The sequence below is a fragment of the Zootoca vivipara genome, chromosome 9 (assembly GCF_963506605.1).
Source record: "Zootoca vivipara chromosome 9, rZooViv1.1, whole genome shotgun sequence".
In the NCBI taxonomy this organism is placed as follows: Eukaryota; Metazoa; Chordata; class Lepidosauria; order Squamata; family Lacertidae; genus Zootoca; species Zootoca vivipara.
This window is the reverse complement of record NC_083284.1, coordinates 49,960,460-49,982,127: the sequence shown is the minus strand read 5'-3', so window position 1 is coordinate 49,982,127 and position 21,668 is coordinate 49,960,460. Positions and strand designations below refer to the sequence as shown.

The 21,668-nt window shown below is 44.0% G+C and overlaps 1 protein-coding gene across 3 annotated transcripts in view; it reads right to left on the bottom strand.

Moving 5' to 3' along the window:
* LOC132591162 (teneurin-3-like) overlaps positions 1–21,668 on the bottom strand; it is a 1,137,496-nt gene that overhangs the window by 539,718 nt on the left and 576,110 nt on the right. The window lies entirely within an intron of this gene.

Genomic DNA, 21,668 nt, shown 5'->3' with positions numbered 1-21,668 from the left:
GACGATAAATAATCAAAATAAGGCTCAGATTCAAACAATGGTATCTAGTATTTCAATCAGAGACAAAATATTTTGCTCTCCATCATTGGAAGATGCTTCCATATAGAACTGCATATAGAATTCTCTCTATTTGATCACACTATTTGAATCAGGGAGAGTGGGTGAGCAACATATCAAATATTGCTCTTAGCATTTCTGTGTTAATTTTTGTATAGCACAGAAATAGGTATCTATCTGCCCAGCACACAAAGGGGTATATAATTTAATAGAATCAGAAAAAGTATGGGATAGGATTAGATCAGGGGTAGAAATTGATGAGATACTTGACAAATAACAGAGAAGGGGATAGCAGGTATGGTATATAAATTAATGATAAGAGATAAGGAAAGGATGATAAGGATAATTCAGAATAAATGGGAGCAGGAAGGGTTGTTTCATCAGAATACGGTTCAAGAGATGGTGAATAGTATAGATAAAATTAAAATGGATAAATATAAAGATTTAAGTAGGAAATTTATATTGAAATGGTACAAAACTCCGGTGCAATTGGCATATAAAGTTAAAGGGTTGAGCCCTAAGTGTTGGCACTGTGGTCAAGAGTTAGGGGTATATGCACATATGTGGTGGGAGTGTACCTCTGTCAAGGAATACTTTCAAAAGATTATAAGGATTATTTTGGAATTATTTCAAGTCAACATAGAGGTCAATAGAGAAATGCTTATCTCTGGAATATTGGGGCATAGTAAAGTACTGTAGAAAGAAATGAGCAAGAGCTATACAAAATTATGATTTTAGCTGGTATGTTGATAATTGCATCAGGATGGAAAGAAAAGGAGAAATGGATGATGGAAAAGTGGAATGATTATGTATTTGAATATGTTCAATCTGAGATATTTGAACAGATAGTGATGGATGGTACATAGGAAAATAAACGCCAAAAGATTTTGACTAAATGGACAAATTATAAGAATTGGATAGTACGGGGTGAAGCCAACCTAAATATTCAAACTAGAATGAATAATCTGTGCACATGGTTAAAGATCTGAAGAGAGTATAAGTTCTGGGGGGAGGGGTAATAGGGGAGGGGGAGGGGGGAGGGAAAAAAGCTAGTATCTATATTCTGTGAATACTATGTCTATTGTTGTTAAAGCCTGTTTAATTGCTATTATTCATGACTCTTTTGTATCATTTAATGTAAACCACTTATAGAGCGGTGGTTTTTATTGGATTGTTAAATTGGAAAACTTAATAAATATTATTTGTGAAAGTAAAAAAAAAATCTTCCCAGCACACACTTTAATAACTATAATGCATTTACTTTTAACTTCATATACTGCATCTAAGAAATGCCTTTTTTTGGCAAATATTAAAAGTTATTGGGAAATGAATGAAAATAGTTTTATATCTGCCATGCTTACTTACACATCAGTGGTGAAGGAGAAGCAAGGAAATAAGTGGCATGACATCGTTGTTGTGGATTGTATCAGATGGGGCAAGGTGAGGTTAGGTTAGAGCAGGCATAGGCAACCTTGGCTCTCCAGATGTTTTGGAACTACAACTCCCATGATCCCTGACCACTGGCCCTGTTAGCTAGGAATCATGGGAGTTGTAGTTCCAAAACATCTGGAGAGCCAAGGTTACCTATGCCTGGGCTAGAAGAACATTTTTCAAATGATAGGTGGGACAGGACAATGACACAGAGGAAATGTGTTATATTTTTTTGTTATATTAGATACATCAGACACAGTGGTTGGTGTGGAAAACTATCTTGTATCATTTGTATATCCAGTTTAATTTCCTTTAGAAAACAACAATTTAGCTGGAGCTGGATGCACACATACATGCTAGTTGTATGTTCATGTTCATGGCAGGTTTGAGACACCTTTAGATAGGTTGCTTTGCAGGGGGGGGGGGGGAAGATGCATCTGGAGATGCAAAACCTTGTGCATGCTGAAAAATTGTACAGAAGATGCTAAAGAGCAGAGATGACTCTTACAGGCTTTCTCCCATCTCTGCAATGAGTCCAGGAAAACTCCTCTACTGTAAGGTGAAGTTGACAACACTGAAGATTCCAATCTGTTTCACCTGTGCAGTGAATGTAGGAAGGAACCCCAGAACACTATGTGGAAAGAGCTGATTTTGACACAATGATCACCATACCTTGTATTGTATAGTATCCTTCTAGATCTCTTTGGTTGTATATGATATATTGTAAACCAATATTTCTGCCCCCCCCAACCCAAGATCAATAACAGCAGCAACTGTCAACTGAAATATCAGCTGAAGCCTCTAAACAGTCATCCAGGGTGGCTTATGTAGCATAAACTAAAACTGGTAAACACAAAGCTGATGGGAAGCAAAATTTAAGGGATATAGCTCTAGAGTTGCTGCAATATTCTTAACATGTGGTGTTGGTGGAAAATGTTACAGTCCAAATTTAAAGCACACTGATGGATCAAGGAACACTTTGTTGCTGGGAATCTGAATGACCAGGCAAGGGAGATGAGTGGAAGATGAGTGCAGCTGCCACCACCAGCAGCAGCCTGCAAGAATTTGCTTGGAGACAATGATTACTGCAGTCGTACCCAAATTCAGTTGGCTTTCCTACATCCTTGACTAGACATTGTACGCACTGAGACTTTAGGTTTCTTGAAGGAGAAATAGAGATGGATGTCATCCTAGTTGCTCTCCAAATAGGCACATAAGCAAATCCCAATACTTCATAGACATGTTAACATGGGAATGGAGCAATATGAAGCCCTAAAAAAATTTGAACATCACTGCTTCCCCTCCCACACAATCCTTCAAGACTTTCTATGTGATGTAATAGCTAAATTCCTCAAAAGGGGTCCTGTGAATGCTTCTCAGGTCCTGTGACATGAATGCCCTGATCAATCATACCCAAAGGCCACTAAAAATATTAATTTCCTTCCAACATGCTTTACTGACATGAACACTCTTCTTGTATCTAGATCCCAGTTGTACAATGGGTTCATTAAAACACCAAAAGAATATGGAACCCCCACATCTCACACAACAACATGAGTTTTCATTGATTGCTACCTTTCCTTTTGTTGTGATTGGTGGTGGCATCAGCAGCTGTATCTTGTTATGGTTACTCCCTGCCCACCCCCTGCCCAAACATAGAAGATCTAATGAACCTTTAAAAATAAAATAATAATAATTGCTTAGAGCAGGCACCCCCAAACTGCGGCCCTCCAGATGTTTTGGCCTACAACTCCCATGATCCCTAGCTAACAGGACCAGTGGTCAGGGAAGATGGGAATTGTAGTCCAAAACATCTGGAGGGCCGAAGTTTGGGGATGTTTGGCTTAGAGCATTCTAGTTTGAAAATAATCTATCTTCTTATGGTTGCATTATTGATCTATATTAAAAACTACAAGTTGAAATGCAGCACTAAAGGAAATGTAATTTAGGTAATGATTATCCAGAATTGGAATCTGCCATGTTTTTAAAGTGAGGAATATTAAAATGTAATTAGAAATGTTCAAAGTATACACAAAATACAGATGTTGATATTTGTCTGCATAAAAGCTAACAAAATTGTTTGCCTTTCTATTTCTTGCAGACACACAGGGATAACAATGAATACTATAACAATTTTCCAGTACATTAACACATATTGTATAGACAGAATGCTTTGCTTTGGTGGCTTTTGCATAGTAAACTCATGCAGAAACATTACCAGCTCTAGCTTCTAAAACATAATGTCTGTCCCCATTAAGAAAAAAAATATGGGATGGATGAGACAATAAAGATTGCTTAGTAAAAAAAACAACCCATCACCACCAAAAAAGCTACTTAAGATGCATATATACGATTATGTCAAATTAGAAACAAGAGAAACTATGTTGAATACTTTAAAAAATGCAGTTGAAATAAAAATAATAAATAAAACCTCTTGGTAAAGTGGAAGAGGAAAGAATGTCCTGTAACTGCCTCTCTTCTAATCTGTAATTTGCACAGAACATTGAAGATGCATATTTTGAGAACTTGACATTCTTCAATGGCCTATTAGAATGAAGTATGAAATTGAACATTACACCAAACCAGAAAATGGCATTAGCCTGAAGATACAAGTATTTAAAATATGAAGAAAGTGAGGGAGTGCAAGCAAGCCAGGCACCAATTGTTCCCAGGTTTACAGGCTGTTCTTCAGACCTTTACACATTCAGCATGAATGTGGTTCCTAAGTACATTCAGCCACATGTAAACCCTCTTTAGCTCTTTCTGTTGAATGCCCCCTTCCATGTTTTAAGCCCTTGTGTGTTCAGGTGAATTTTTGCCTAGGGCTAAAGTTTGCTTCCATTTCTAGTTAACTTGCTGGTTTCCTTAAATCAGGCACCCCCAAACTGCGGCCCTCCAGATGTTTTGGCCTACAACTCCCATGATACCTGGCTAACAAGACCAGTGGTCAGGGAAGATGGGAATTGTAGTCCAAAATTGTAGTCACCACCACCACCTAATCATCACCAGGCCCCTCCTGACATTAGGTCTCGTATAGCTGTACTCATATTTCAACACCTCTGCCTTCTCCTCCTCCATCCCAGACTAGGCTGTCTGGACTTGTCTACCACAGCCACCCCACACCCCTTCTGAATTCATCTCTGGCTGGGCTATGCTGACATGGAAGTATTCACTTAAACAGTGATGCCTGTCCACTTGCCTAAGCACCATACACTCAACTCTATGACATTCTCCCCTAAGAATAGCTTATTGTATGGGGGAGCCTCTGTACTCTGAAATTCATCCCAAGACTTGGCACATCCTGGAGAAAAGCTACTGGGGAAACACATACCTTTAAAGTTTCCATGTGCCCATATCACTCATTTCAGATCCAGTGATATGAGGACCAAATCACAGTGTGCTTACAATTGTACAAGATTATTTGATATGCAAGTGATAGATACAAGAGTTCAGAAATTTTTTAAGAATAGCTCATTCCCAAGTCAGGCACTATGGAAATCTACTTCTTTTGAATCCCTCAAACTGCTTGTTTAGACCATGTAGGGTCTGCCATGAACAAATAGGATCCTACAGTGGCTGCTATGGAACGAGATGCAATTGGGCGAGTTGGCAAATTGATACACCAGCTGATCATGCTATAAACATAGTATGTGAGAACAGTACATGTACTTTTCAAATTTTGGAGAGTAACATCTTTTGCTTTTAGATAACATGAACAAAAATTCAATGGTTAGGTGGCTCTGTGTTAAAAATAGTCCTGAACTTTATGTGGATGGTGTAATTTAAATTAGCACCCGATTTCCAAGTCCATAATTTGGGGCAAGCACAGCCTCTGCTGAAGCAACTAATTAAGCACTTACAGTAAGGTTACGTTTTGCATTAAATCAATAGGCCCCCAGTGTCAGTAACAAAGTCCTAATTACTATGAAGTAAATTTAGATTGGAATTTGAATTAAGTAGTGATTTTCAATCTAACCACAGCATGTAAATATTGTAAATTGCCAGAATTACAGTTCAATAAAACTGAATGGATTTCGCTTTAGATAAAGCAAATGCAAATGCTCTAAAAGGCCTGTTGCAATGTCACAAACATCTTGGCAGGATTTGTACGTGTAGCATCTAATGCACTGTTTTTGCAACTAGCACGTCAAGGCATGAGGATGCAGTCCCTGTTTATGTTACCATGTTCTAAATATTTCATTATCTGTTCGGAAAATGAATAAATTTAATCTCTCCCAAGTGATCAAGCAAAATGATGGCTAATGTGCCCACTTACTGCGTTGCTTTAGTTTGATGACTATATTGTTGTGCTAAAGCACAGTATGAAACCAGGTTATCGGGTTATAACTGGCAGGGATGAAAAAAGCCAAGTGCTGAGAAACACAAAATAACCCGTTTTCTAGGCACAAATCATGTACTTTGAAAATTCAGAAAGGGAAAAAAGAGATTACCTTATGAAATCACAGACAATAGCATTTTAATCAAACACAGATAAAATTGAAAATAATTGGAAGTTTGTGAGGTTTTCGTTTTGCTTCAAACAAGTACTGTATCCACAGGATATTAATTAAAAGGGGGTGGGGAGGGAACTGTATTGTAGGTTATGTTAGGTTAAGTAACAAATCTGAAAAGTGCCTGTATTAGGGGTCACATATGCTATCATCCCCTTCATGGATCAATGCCTTGTCGTGGCGAAGGGGCTTGAATAACTCAGAGAAGCTATGAGCTATGCCATGCAGGGCCACCCAAGATGGACAGGTCATAGTGGAGAGTTTTGACTAAACGTGATCCACCTGGAGAAGGAACTGGCAAGCCATTCCAGTATCCCTGCCAAGAAAACTCCATGGACAAAGACAACAGGCATATAAAAGTTATGACGCTGGAAGATGAGCCCCTCAGGTCGGAAGGCGTCCAACATGCTACTGAGGAAGAGCGGAGGACAAGTACAAGTAGATTTAGAGCTGATGAAGCGGCTAGGCCAAAGCCGAAAGGACGCTCAGTTGCGGATATGCCTGGAAGCGAAAGGAAAGTCCGATGCTGTAAAGAAAAATATTGCATAGGAACCTGGAATGTAAGAACCATGAATGGAGGTAAGCTGGATGTGGTCAAAAATGAGATGACAAGAATAAATATCGACATCCTGGGCATCAGTGAACTAAAATGGAAGGGAATGGGTGAATTCAGTTCGGGTGACTATCATATCTACTACTGTGGGCAAGAATCCTGTAGTAGAAATGGAGTGGCCCTCATAGTCAACAAAAGAGTGGCAAAAGCTGTAATGGGATGCAATCTCAAAAATGACAGAATGATCTCGATACGAATCCAAGGCAGACCTTTTAACATCACAGTAATCCAAGTTTATGCACCAACTACCGGTGCTGAAGAAAGTGAAATTGACCAATTATATGAAGACCTACAACACCTTCTAGAAATGACACCAAAGAAGGATGTTCTTCTCATTACAGGGGATTGGAATGCTAAAGTAGGGAATCAAGAGATAAAAGGAACAACTGGCAAGTTTGGCCTTGGAGTTCAAAATGAAGCAGGGCAAAGGCTAATAGAGTTCTGTCAAGAGAACAAGCTGGTCATCACAAACACTCTCTTCCAACAACACAAGAGACAACTCTACACATGGATATCACCAAATGGGCAGCATCGAAATCAGATTGATTATATTCTCTGCAGCCAAAGATGGAGAAGCTCTATACAGTCAGCAAAAACAAGACCTGGAGCTGACTGTAACTCAGATCATCAGCTTCTTATAGCAAAATTCCAGCTTAAACTGAAGAAAGTAGGAAAAACCACTGGGCCAGTAAGATACAATCTGAATCAAATCCCTTATGAATACACAGTGGAAGTGAGGAACAGGTTTAAGGATTTAGATTTGGTGGACAGAGTGCCTGAAGAACTATGGATGGAGGCTCGTAACATTATACAGGAGGCAGCAACGAAAACCATCCCAAGGAAAAGGAAATGCAAGAAAGCAAAATGACTGTCCAACGAGGCCTTACAAATAGCGGAGGAGAGGAGGCAAGCAAAATGCAAGGGAGATAGGGAAAGATACAGGAAACTGAATGCAGATTTCCAAAAAACAGCAAGGAGAGACAAGAGGGTCTTCTTAAATGAGCAATGCAAAGAAATAGAGGAAAACAATAGAATGGGGAAAACCAGAGATCTGTTCAAGAAAATTGGAGATATGAAAGGAACATTTCGTACAAAGATTACCATAATCAAGGACAAAAGTGGTAAGGACCTAACAGAAGCAGAAGACATCAAGAAGAGGTGGCAAGAATACACAGAGGAATTATACCAGAAAGATATGGAGGTCTCGTACACCCCAGGTAGTGTGGTTGCTGACCTTGAGCCAGACATCTTGGAGAGTGAAGTCAAATGGGCCTTAGAAAGCACTGCTAATAACAAGGCCAGTGGAAGTGATGATATTCCAGCTGAACTATTTAAAATTTTAAAAGATGATGCTGTTAAGGTGCTACACCCAATATGCCAGCAAGTTTGGAAAACTCAGCAATGGCCAGAGGATTGGAGAAGATCAGTCTACATCCCAATTCCAAAGAAGGGCAGTGCCAAAGAATGCTGCAACTACCGCACAATTGCGCTCATTTCACACGCTAGCAAGGTTATGCTTAAAATTCTACAAGGCAGGCTTAGGCAGTATGTGGACCGAGAACTCCCAGAAGTGCAAGCTGGATTTCGAAAGGGCAGAGGAACCAGAGACCAAATAGCAAACATGCGCTGGATTATGGAGAAAGCTAGAGAGTTCCAGAAAAACGTCTACTTCTGCTTCATTGACTATGCAAAAGCCTTTGACTGTGTCGACCACAGCAAACTATGGCAAGTTCTTAAAGAAATGGGAGTGCCTGATCACCTCATCTGTCTCCTGAGAAATCTCTATGTGGGACAAGAAGCTACAGTTAGAACTGGATATGGAACAACTGAGTGGTTCAAAATTGGGAAAGGAGTACGACAAGGTTGTATATTGTCTCCCTGCTTATTTAACTTATATGCAGAATTCATCATGCGAAAGGCTGGACTAGATGAACCCCAAGCCGGAATTAAGATTGCCGGAAGAAATATCAACAACCTCAGATATGCAGATGACACAACCTTGATGGCAGAAAGCGAGGAGGAATTAAAGAACCTTTTAATGAGGGTGAAAGAGGAGAGCGCAAAATATGGTCTGAAGCTCAACATCAAAAAAACCAAGATCATGGCCACTGGTCCCATCACCTCCTGGCAAATAGAAGGGGAAGAAATGGAGGCAGTGAGAGATTTTACCTTCTTGGGATCCTTGATCACTGCAGATGGTGACAGCAGTCACGAAATTAAAAGACGCCAGTTTCTTGGGAGAAAAGCAATGACAAACCTAGACAGCATCTTAAAAAGCAGAGACATCACCTTGCCGACAAAGGTCCGTATAGTTAAAGCTATGGTTTTCCCAGTAGTGATGTATGGAAGTGAGAGCTGGACCATAAAGAAGGCTGATCGCCGAAGAATTGATGCTTTTGAATTATGGTGCTGGAGGAGACTCTTGAGAGTCCCATGGACTGCAAGAAGATCAAACCTATCCATTCTTAAGGAAATCAGCCCTGAGTGCTCCCTGGAAGGACAGATCGTGAAGCTGAGGCTCCAATACTTTGGCCACCTCATGAGAAGAGAAGAATCCTTGGAAAAGACCCTGATGTTGGGAAAGATGGAGGGCACTAGGAGAAGGGGACGTCAGAGGACAAGATGGTTGGACAGTGTTCTCGAAGCTACGAACATGAGTTTGACCAAACTGCGGGAGGCAGTGCAAGACAGGAGTGCCTGGCGTGCTATGGTCCATGGGGTCACGAAGAGTCGGACACGGCTAAACGACTAAACAACAACAACATGCTATCATTACAAGCAAAAACTAAAGAAAGAAACAACCATTGTGAATAGTATTTTGCGTTTTTATGGCTTCAGCCCTAAACACAGCTGCCTGTGAGTAACTGGGACTTACTTCTGAGTAGACAAGCATGCATATGATCATTGTATTGCAAATTAATTTTTTGGTCCGGACTGGTGGCTTTGCCTTTCGTCCCATTTTAATATTCTTTGGTTTTTTTCCTCCCCCCCCCCCTTGCTCTTACGGCACTTCCTCTTTAGGGAACATTTCTTGTTGTCTGTGTGTTTCCCTTCCTTCCTATTTGTTTTATTTGCTTGCCTATTTTCTTTGACAAGCTGAGTATGGGCAGGTTATAGAGGCAGAAGAAAGAGAGGGGGGAGTTGATCTAGCAAATTAATTCCTAGTGAGGGTATAGCTTAATTCTTTCTATAGTATCACATACTGACTCAATTTACAACAAAAGAAGGAAAATAAAAGTTATTACACATGTCACATCCACAGATGTGCATCTCTCCATACAAGAGGCATATCCAGGAGTGCCAGTTCCTGGGGGCTGAGCTGTTTGGGGCCCCCTCAATATCTTTTGGGAGGGGGCTGGGCCCCCCAATGTTGAGGGAGCAGAGGAGGCTGAGCACAGAGCCAAGCATGGTATGGCACCAGTGGCTGGATCCTTCCCCTTTTGCCACGGAGAAGGAAACCTCCTGCCGGTGGCAGCGCCATGAGGTGCAGGAGGTGGAGCCACCAGACATGGAAGCCACTCAGTCACTGTGTTTGGCTCCTTCTGACATCCTGACATTTCACACGCAACATCCCTCACCCAACTGCCCTTGCAAGATGGCGCCTTTGAGCATATCTAAATACTAATACTGTCATTACTTATGTGCAAGCAATTACACACCCATGTGGTAATTTTCCTTCCCTGCATCATTGGAATGACTTCCTGTGTCTGGATAATCCTGAACTGGGATGGCTCAAGGGCTCTGTCCTGGGCTTTACATAACTGCATTTATGGTTTGATTTCTTACCAGTGCATGGCAAGATTCAGGTTTGTCACACCAAGGTTTCAGGCTACAGATCTGACAGAAGTAGATGAGGGCGGGGCCTGAGGCCTATAAGAACTGCTGCTGCCACCAGCCAGGAGGACTCCCCTGCTCAGCGCCTGAAGGCCCCAGTCCTGCCACTCATCACCTGGCCCAGGGCGGGGCCTGATGGGCTTTGACTGTTGCCGCTGCTGCTGCTGGACAGAGAGGGCTCCATTTTGTTTTGTTTTTTGTTTAAATTCCTGTTATTTTTTACCTATGTTATTTTAAACTGCATTAAGGATGTATTATTAGTTTTAGATTTTGATTTATGTCGAAATTGTTTTCCATTCGGTTGTGTATTTTTTGATGTGGTTTATGTATTGTTTGTGACTTTTGTAATTCTGCTATTGCTGTATTGTTTTGATATTCGATTGGAAGCCGCCCAGAGTGGCTGGGGAGACTCAGCCAGATGGGCGGGATACAAATAATAAAATTATTATTATTATTATTATTATTATTGCCACAGTTTGCATTTCCTTGCTTTTTCAAAGACACCTTGGATGTGCCAACACACTCGCATGTACTCTGCATCCAGTGCGCTCCCACTGCCTGCTTGGAAAGCAGGATACAGGGACACAATCTGTATCCTGTATCCATATTTATCCTGTATTTATTCTGTCATTTGTTATGGAATGCTGCATTTTGATGTGTCTACCCCTGCCCAAACCACCTTTGATTGGAATTGAGAAAAAAGAATGACGTAGCTGCCTTTTAAGCTGGCAATGTGTGTGTGTGCACACACACAGACAGTTATACCAAGCAAAAAACAAAATTGCAACAACCATTTTGTCTCTTCCTTTGAACATTTTTTTAAAAGCAGCAGGTGTGGCTAATAAATTTGTCGAATAAACAAACTACAATGGCTTAAGGGGACTCCCCAACATACACTGTACCTGAGGAAGGATTAGAGCAGGCTATGCAGAAAAGAAAGTAATAAGGAAGGTTGGTTGTTTAAGAACCTGCAGGAGTCTGACTGCCAGGAGCCCAGCTGCAGAAGCGGAAAGCAGATAGCATTATCAACTCAGAACAGATCCAAGGATTTCAAGTATTTGGGGATCCAATTTAAATCAGAATCACACTTGAGTAAGCCATCAGGAGACAATAAAGCTTCAAACCTGTCAAACAAACAATGCAGTTCTAACGTTTCTTCATGCAGAGGCGGATATACGAATTGCACCTAAACTCAAGATCTATGTGAGTTTCCCCATAAATGAGCCTCGACACAGAACTGTGGCAGGAGTTCAGTGTTCCTAAACTGGGATCTGCACATCTTTCAAGCGGCGTTATAAAAGCTAAATTGACATCATATTAGGATAAGATTGAGTTCTCCATTCATATTTGCCAGGATACACAACAGCCTGCTTTCATATCTTAAACGTCAACACATACCAGATAGAAGATGTCTAGAGGTACAAACAAAAAATGTATTTGGAACAAGCTATCAACAGCCCCATTATTACTTGGACTAATAAATGTGAAATTTTTGTTTTGTTTATCATGTTTTAAAGGTGCTCCTCCCAGCACAGTGATGACGTTCATACAGTCCCCATATTGGCAGGCGTACTTAGCAGTCATATATCACCAGGGCTGAGTGTTAAATTTCCCAGAATGCACTAGCATGGACATATTGGCCACTGCCAAGTAAGCCTGCCAGAACAGAAGCGTGGCTGGTGGCTCTCAGTGGCCTAATTAGTGGAGGTGGGGAGGGGTACCAGCAGCCACTTTGCCATGGGTAAGCAAACTAAGGCCCAGGGGCCAGATCTGGCCCAATCACCTTCTAAATCAGGCTTGCAGAGGGTGTGGGATTCAGCGTGTTTTTACAAGTAGAATGTGTCCTTTTATTCAAAATGCAACTCTGGGTTATTTGTGGGGCATAGGCATTCGTTCAACCCCCCCCCCCAAATATAGTCCGAGGGTCTGACTGTGGAACAGCTCCCTGCTGAAAAAGTCTGCTGACCCCTGCACTATGCTGATGCCTGACGACCCTCCTAAAACCTAATACTGTCTATGCCACATAGTGCTTTAAAAAGAAAATCAAAGAGTGGGATCTTATTACAGCTATGTGCAGGGACAGTTTGGGCTTGCTTGATTCTTTTATCGAGTTAGAAGCTACAAAAGTGTAAAGAATAAAAGCAGCTAACATTGACTTGGCCGTACGTTGCAGAGATATATACGAAATCTCTTGTAAATTGTTAATTATGTATTCATGGTTCAGGAGGAGTGGAAGATACTGTGTCCTAAGTATTGTGCAGCACTTTCTATCTTGCCCCAGGGAATGGGTTAAAAATAAATAAAATAAACCCTTAATATTTCTAAACGGTGCTTTGTGAATCACCACTCCCAGCTCATCTCAGAAATCATCTAGGGTATGCAAGCATTCTTGTAAAGTATCTAAAATGTCTTCAGAAGCTTTGTGAGCATTTTGAGGTATGCACACAAAAAAATGTGTTTTTCCAGGTTCCTTCTTTTCCATGGTATTTCCTGCTTCCCACTGGCAAAAAGCAAACCAAAACCCTTACCTTAGTGAATAGATAGGAATAATGTCAAATTCCATCATTCTAGCAGAAAATGTTGCTTCTGAGCCTTTCGAGCTGCCCATTACTTTCCGCCTTTACCTTTTACTCCCCCCTTCCTTCACAAAAAACAGTGGTTTTTAAAATTGCGGTGGGGAGCTGACTGGTAACAGGAGCAGGAACTGAATCAGTTTTTAAAAGTTAAATACTGAGTCAAATATGCCTGGACCCAAGCTTGCATTTTATCGAGTGGCGGAGTTTGCATTTTGATACCTGGTATTACATATCCAAACTTCATCTGCATTAGAATTATATGATACTGAGAAAATAATTATGGTAGGTATAGATTTGTTTTGCAAAATGTAGTACAATTCAACAGGGGCCACGTCTGATAAACTATAACCCTGTGTTTCCCTTTATGTTATATTCTGCCAGCTCATTCGTATCTATCCTTTTCCTATGTTTGTGATTTGACTATACCTGGCAAAATCACCTTACTTGGGGAAGGATCCTCCCACCCACCCCCCCTTTAAATGAGCAAACTACATAGCTCTTGATCTTTGCTGGGTGTCACGTGCCATGGCAATCGAAACTTTATCCCGCAGAGCAAATGCTTTCTCTTTGCTGCTTGTGACATCTTCACTGCAGGATTTTTCTTCTTTGGATACAGACCTGAACCTGTGAATTTATGTCTGCTCTAGAAACCCAGAACATCCTTGGGGTAGGAAACTGATGCACAAGGTTACATACCAGGTGCAGAAACAGTGTTGTAAAAATATCTAAATCATCTGGTGGTAGTAAAATTCCTTTCATAGTTATTTTTTACAGCTGCCTTACAGTTCGTGGACTGTACTTCAGCTTTTGGTTCAAAGAAGTAGGACCGTGGTGTTTACCCAGAGAAATGCAAAACCACCAGCATTAAGGCAGCAGTGGACATATATAAGGCTAAAAATGAAATGACCAAACTAACAATTTTCCATCCCTGTAGCTATTTATGTGGATAATTGTTAAACTAATTGCATTAGTTAGGCTCCGTTTTGCACTGTTTCTCTTGGCTTTATAGATTCTAGGGGGAGGGGAAATTAACATGTCTTGTTCATCTTGTTTTTGCAAATCAAGTGGTCATTAAGAAACTGAAAATTTTCATTTTGATTGACACATTCCAATTATCTCCCTACGTCTATGGCTTTTGGAAGCTCATGTAACAACTATTGTTACATAATTCTATTATGTTGCTAAGGAGGCATAACTTATGCTGGAGAACAGTTTAACTGATGTCACTATGTGTGTATGTATGTGTGTGTGTTTGTGTGTATGTATATTTTATATATATATATATATATATATATATATATATATATATATATATATATGAGAAGTTGGTCTAACAACATATATATTTAGTGACTCACGATGAGATGGTTTATTATTATTTATTAACAGTATTCATAAATCACCCTATAACAAAGTTTTCAGGACAGCTGACAAGAAACGAAACTGTTTGGAATTCAATAGCACTAATATAAATAATAAGTATAATGCTGCATTACCAACATGAGTTGTAGAAAATAAAAATAAGCTTCAAGCTAAAACACTCAAATGTCAGAGAAAACTAAAAAGTATTTGCCATGCCCCAAAGCGACATCAGTGTAGGGACCAGGTGAGGCTCTCTGGTGAACGCTAGGGTACTACCACCATGAGAAAGGACAAGTCTTCCAGAGCCTCCCAGTCAGACAGGGGCCATATCTGCCAAGTCTCCCGTTGAAAAATGCAGGATCAGCAGCGGTGCGGCACCGGAAGTTGTGTAGAAGCAACTTCCGGGGCCGCTCTGCCCATGTGTGGGCACCGGAAGTAGGGCAGAGCGGCACCAGAAGTCGCTTCTACGCATGCCCGGTGGCGATCTTGGTGGTGGCCGCTGCCATGCAGCCACCACCAAGATGGCCGCTGGGCATGCGTAGAAGTGGCGTCCGGTCCCGCTCTGCCCTATTTCCGGTGCCCACACATGGGCAGAGCAGCACCCAAAATGGAGGCTCCCTGGCAGGCAGGAAATCTGGGGGATTTCCGGGAGTTTTCTCCATTCGTGAGAACAGCAGGAAACGGATTAAAATCTGGGGGTTTGCCGCGAAAAATAGGATACTTGGCAGCTAAGGACAGGGGCACAGAAGAATTTTAAAAGTCCAGGTAGGCTCATGTGGAAGAACATGTCCTACAGGTACCCTGGTCATGAACAAGAGGCTAAACAGCCAATACCAGCATCGGTTTGGGTTTTGAATTGTTTGTAGAATTGAGGGGGGGGGGACAGACTAGTTCCTGATACTCAGTATTGGTTAGCAAGCTCCTAGTCATATTCTGAAGCTTCCAGGTCATTTCCAAAGGTAGCCTCAGATTGTAGTACCCTAAATGGAAAGTTACCAGGCTACATGGGCAATACAAGCAAGTGTACTCCCATCCAGGTAGGGCCATAGCTTACATATCAGTTGGTTTAACTTTGGTCTATAGAAAGATGACTAAGACATAATAACAATATGTCAGTATTTGTGATGATTTCAGAACAATTTGTGTTAGAATAGTTCCATTTAAAGCTGTAATCTAAGATCCTAATCCTAAACAGACATCATGGGAATAAGTCCTACAAATTTTAACTGAATTTCACTCCCATGATTAGGTTTGGAAAATAAGAGAAACAGAACATGGCAATATATAGCAGGTGTATTAATTACTTGAAAGGTGAATGACAGGGTATTTTTTACAGGCATGCAGGTGACAGATACATTAGCATGGTCCTTTTTTAGTGCTGTTTATCTGTGCATCTTAGCATTTAACTTCATGGGGGGAATCTGGAAAAGCATAATATGCATAAAAATATACAGGACATTACTTATTTATATGCAAAAACCTTTATTCTATTTTGTTATTTTAGATTAAATCCTGTTTCAATTTTATTCTCTCAGGGATGCACTAACAGTTTGAGCTCAGCATGAAAGCCATCAAACACTTGAGCTGAAATTTAGATTGGGCAATTTTGCCTGGTGAAGTAGAAAAGGACATGTGGAAAAGCAGAGAACAGAATGGCTTGTGGAAAGGCAGATGTTTTAATAACTTGTTGTCTAGTGGGAGACTCCAATATCTAAATTTAAACACTGTGGCACATTTAAGGGAGACATTGCTGGGGGTGGGGAAAGCTTGCTCTGCAGGAATTTACGCAAATGTGCACATGTAGTAGTATGTGCAGATATGAATACTGACTGGTTCTAAAACTAGAAATACGATCACTACTAGTGGTGTCAAATGGATTATGAATTGCATTTTGACCATCTTGAGCCCATTCTGAAATCCTATGAACATCCTTTCACACTGTGAGCATCACTGCCTTTCTCCCATTTAAGATGATATCAGCAGCAACAAGGCAGGCTAGCAGCAGGTTCTCCATTATGTCCTGAAGGGCTGCAACAGCTTTCTCCCTTGCATCCATGATGTTCCTGAACGTGTTCATGACAGCAATCAGGTTGTTAATGTGCCCTGTATTTCCTAGAGCATCTGATGTCACTAGTAAGGAATCAAGGATCTGGGACATTATGCTGTGTCACCAGTAAGTTTGAAAACAAGTATAGTGAGTGGTGGTTGAGCTCCTGGACTTGTAGGGAAGGATTTATTTCTGAGCATATCTCAAAAAATTCTGTCAGTGGTTCCTTCACATCTGATCTAACCATCTGGGTAGGGGCTGATCACTTTGGTCTTTCCTACGCAATTGTTACTTTTATTACTCTGTCCAGTCTACCCTTCCCAACCTCTAGCATGAAGAATGTGAATTTTGAAAGGGAACTCCCTGACTTGAAAGGAAGTGCTGCTTCTCCTTTCTGTTGGGTTCCACCTGGGTAGCTACAGTGGAGATGGAGGTTACCACTGGGGTGGGATGGGGAGGGGAGGGGAGGTATGTATGAAAATAGTGGGGGCAGGTTGGGACACACACATACGTCCCCGCTTCACACTTTTGGCTCTTTCATGTTCAGGCTAATCTAGGAGTGGATACAGCTGCTGCTCTCACTGTGCAAGAGTAATGCACAGAGGCTATTATATCTAAGGAGCTTCTACCTAAACAATACCTTTTACCTAAACAATAGTGGGAAATTAGGACCATAGTGTTGATCCTTTGTGCAGCAGGGGGGGGGGCACCTTTTTAAGCCACAAGTGTCTTGTCTCCTTCTGGACAACCTTCTATGTGTGGGGTGGAGTCGCAAATTCCAACGGTGAGTGGGATCAGATGCAAAAATCTGGTGAAGCAATTGATATGACTCTTTTTACATAGCTGTGTTTCAGCTACGCAGAAACCAGAGGGGGTTCTATGCATACACACTCTCCATACTAAATCCAGACAAGCCAGAGGCATGATCAGAGTTCAAGGACCACATTCCACCAGGCAGAAGCACTTGACAAGCTGTCCACCCGGTGTGACATAGGGATGAGCATAGCCTGTGGAAAAATGAGCATGGCTCCTGGGCTTATGGTTCCCTGTTCCTGCTTTAGTACGAAGGCCCTTGATGCATCTGTACTAGCTACTGCTATTTCTTATGTATAATGATAATTACGATGCTCAAAGCTGTTGGACACTTCTCAAATATTGAAAAGTAAGTCAAGCACTGCCCATAGGTGCATAACCTGATTAAAGATTGGACATGTCGGGAACATCACTGAAAAGATAGCATTCTCGTACAAGTGAATTACCCAAGCAAACACTTGTGTTTCAAAAGGTACAATGGACAATAGGATCAATATATTTATTCGTGATCCAGTCTTCTGATGAACCCAGCCAAAGACACAGACTGACAAACATGAATGGACTTGAAGCCTAGTATATGAATTGTCATTAAGTCAGACAACTGCAATATGGATGTCACAGTGGCCGGAGTGGACTACTTCAGAGTAACGACGCTACGCAGCTCTGCATTTTATTCTTTTATTGGTGCTGCGTATTTACAGTGCTCAAGTCATTGCTATTTACACGGAGCGATGTTGTCAGTCGGTTTCAGAACCTCCTAATGGCTTTTGGCGCGTCTTTCTCCAACACAAAAGCTTTGGCAGACCCATCCTCTTGCCCCTCCTCTTCCTGCGTAATTCTGGAGTTGGAGGGATGGGTCTTCCCCCCTTGCTTGCCCCTTCCTGTCCCACCTGGGACCTTGGCTCCTCTACCTTGCCTGAGCCTCGGACACGACTTCCTGCTTCCCCACTGGAATCGGAACTCTCCCTGCTTTCCCCTTTGCTCGGGGACGGGCTTGAACTCAGGAGGGGAGGGACTTCGCGATATCCCCTGTCCCTCACATCCACCCCCCTCCCAAGCTCTCCTTCACCCCTCCCCAGGCCCCCCCCAGGTGTCGGTGACGACTGGAAGCCTAAAAACTCGGTGCTCTCCGAGCCCGTTGGTGTGAACACCTCCCCCCAGTCCTGCGAGCCCCCCCCTTCCGCCTGGGAGGACGGGAATCCCAAAAAGTCCGTGGCGTCAGAGCTGGTGGGGGTAAAAATGTTTTGCCAATCTGCTCCTTCCTCTGACTGGGTGGATCTTGGCGACACCCATACCTCATCCTCTGGTTCCTCAAACTCCGCTTCCCAGCGCCATGGTGAGCTGTTCTCCCGTGCCTCCTCCTCCTCCCCCTCCCTTTCCATGTGCCAGGGCTTGGGTCTGTGGGGAAAGAGGGCGTGAAATTCTTCCACCAAGAATTCCTCCTGTATCTGAGTGGCGGGGACCCATTCATTCTGGGACGGTGGAGCATCCTCCCATGCCATGAGGTACTCCAGGCCCCCCACCCCCCACCTTGAATCCAGGATGGCCGTGGCCTCATTGAGTTGCTCCCTGCCTTCCCTCTCCCCCCCTCCCTCGGGGGTTTGTTCGCTGTCTCGGAGCCTGCTGCTTTCCCTGTACGGCGACAGCAGCGATCTATGAAACACTGGATGCACCCTCATGTCCTCTGGCAGTGCCAGCCTGTATGCCACCGGGTTGACCTGTTGCGTGACCGTGAAGGGGCCCAGCCATTTGGGTGCCAGCTTTTTGCACCTCCCTCTGGTGGGAAGGCCCTCCGAGGACAACCACACCTTGTCCCCCACCCTGATGACCTCCCCTTGTCGCCTGTGGCGATCTGCCCCCTTTTTGTACGCTTCCTTGGCCCTCTCCAAGTGTTCTCTGAGCTGCTGGTGCACCGTCTCCAGTTCCTTTGCCCAATCCTCAGCCTGCGGGCCCTCCTCCTCCTCCTCCCCCTCCCTCTCTGGGAAAGATCTGAGGTCGCGCCCGTAATTGGCCTTAAAGGGCGACACCCCTGTGGAGACGTGCACTGCATTGTTGTAGGCAAATTCTGCTAGTGGCAGGCGATCCACCCAGTCCGTTTGCCGCTGGCTGACGTAGCATCTCAGGTACTGCTGCAGAATGGCGTTGACCCTCTCCGCTTGTCCGTTGGTCTGCGGGTGTCTAGCCGTTGACAAGCTGACCTCCACCTGCAGGAGGTTCATGAGCCGCCGCCAGAACCTGGAAACAAATTGGCGGCCACGATCCGAAATAACCCTTAAAGGTAATCCATGCAGTCTGAAAACGTGATCAACAAACAGTTTGGCTGTCTCTTCTGCCGAGACTGCCCTGGCACACGGTATAAAGTGACACATTTTGGACATGAGGTCCACCACCACCAACACTGCAGTCTTACCCCTGGACGAAGGCAGATCTGTGATGAAGTCCATGGACACCACTTCCCACGGCCTGTGTGGCGTGGCTAAGGGCTCCAGCAACCCTGGCGGCGCTGCTCTGACCACCTTCGCCCGCTGGCAGGTGTTACAGCCCCTTACATAGTCTCGAACATCTTCCCTCACCCCTGGCCACCAGAAGTGTCTCATGACTAGGTGAGTGGTCTTGTCCCTTCCAAAATGCCCCGCTGTTGGGTTGTCGTGCATCTGCTTGAGGACCGTACGTCGAAGCTGGGTGGTGGGTAGGTACAGCGCACCCTTGTAGAAAAGCAGCCCTCTGCGTTCTGCAAAGGCTTTTGCCTGCTCCCTCCCCCCTCTCAGTTCTCTGAAGATGCGGTTGGCAAATTCATCCGCTGCCGTCAGTGCTGTGAGTTCTGCCTCGCTCACCACTGCTGCTCCGCAGGACCATGCCGACGGGGGGAAAATGTGCCTCGGGGCTGGTGGCGCCTCCTCCTCCATGTACTCTGGCTTGCGGGAGAGGGCATCCGCCCTGACATTCTGCTCTCCCGGGATGTAGTGTATGGAGAAGTTGAAGTTCGAGAAGAACTCTGCCCACCGTATCTGCCGCTGGTTGAGCACCCTGGCAGTTCTCCAGAACTCCAGGTTCTTGTGGTCTGTGCACACCTGGATGGGGTGCTTGGCGCCCACCAGGAAGTGCCTCCAGTGCTGGAACGCCGCGTGGATCGCAAGAAGTTCCCTATCGAAAACTGTGTAGTTTCGCTCGGGCTGGGTCAACTTCCTGGAGAAGAAGGCACAGGGTCTCCACTCTCTGTTGGCGTCCAGTTGCAACAAAATGGCGCCCACAGCCTTATCAGAAGCATCTGTCTCAATGCGTAGGGGCGCGTCCTGAACCACGTGGAACAGGTTCTGGTCTGAGGCGAACACCCTCTTGAGGCTTTCGAACGCTGCTTGCGCCTCTGGTGTCCACCTGAACTTCTGCTTGCCTCTCAGGCAGTCAGTGATGGGAGCCGTAACTCGAGAGAAGTTCTTGATGAACTTCCTGTAGAAGTTGGCAAAGCCTAGTAGGCGTTGGGCATCTTTGCGCGTCCTGGGGCTGTGCCAGTCCAGGATGGTCTGCACCTTGTCCTTGTCCATCGCTAGCCCCTTGTCTGACAGCTTGTAGCCCAGGAAGTCCACCTCCTTGGTGTGAAACTTGCACTTCTCCAGCTTCACATACAGGTGGTTCTCCTTCAGGCGCTGTAACACCTCCCTGACGTCCTTCACGTGCTGCACTGGGTCGTTGGAGTAAATAAGGATGTCATCCAGAAAGACCAAGCATTTCCTGAAGAGTAGGGACCCCAGGACGTGGTGCATGAAGGCCTGGAAGCATGCTGAGCCCCCTTGCAACCCGAAGGGCATCACCAGATATTCAAAAGAGCCCAGAGGCGTGAACATCGTGGTTTTCCACTCATCGCCCTCCCGGATCCTGATCAAGTTGTACGCCCCCCTCAGGTCTAGCTTGGTGAAAATCTTGCCCCTGCGTGCCGCTGTCAGGAGATCATCCACTCTGGGCATGGGGAAAGCCACTGGCTCTGTCACCGAATTCAGCCGTCTAAAATCCACCACAAGACGGCGCTGTTGCGTGTCTTTCTTGTCCACCCAGAAGACCGGGCTGCCCCCTGCTGCCTTGCTTTCCCTGATGAACCCCCGCTTGAGGTTCTTGTCGATGAAAGCGCGCAGATCCTCCAGTTCCTGGTCTGACATGGCGTACAGCTTGGCTGGGGGTATAGTTGCCCCTGGCACCAGGTTGATCTGGCAGTCAAAAGGCCGGTGTGGGGGCAGGTGGTCGGACTCCGCTTCGCTGAAGACCTCCTGCAGGTCCCAGTATGGTTTGGGTATCGCCTCACCCCCTTTGACGTGCATGGTGGCCACCGTGGCTATCGGAGGCCCCTCCCCTGGTTGGTGCTGCATGCAATGTTCCAGGCAAAAGTCCGATCCAAAAGTGATGCATCTCTGATGCCAACTTATGGAGGGGTC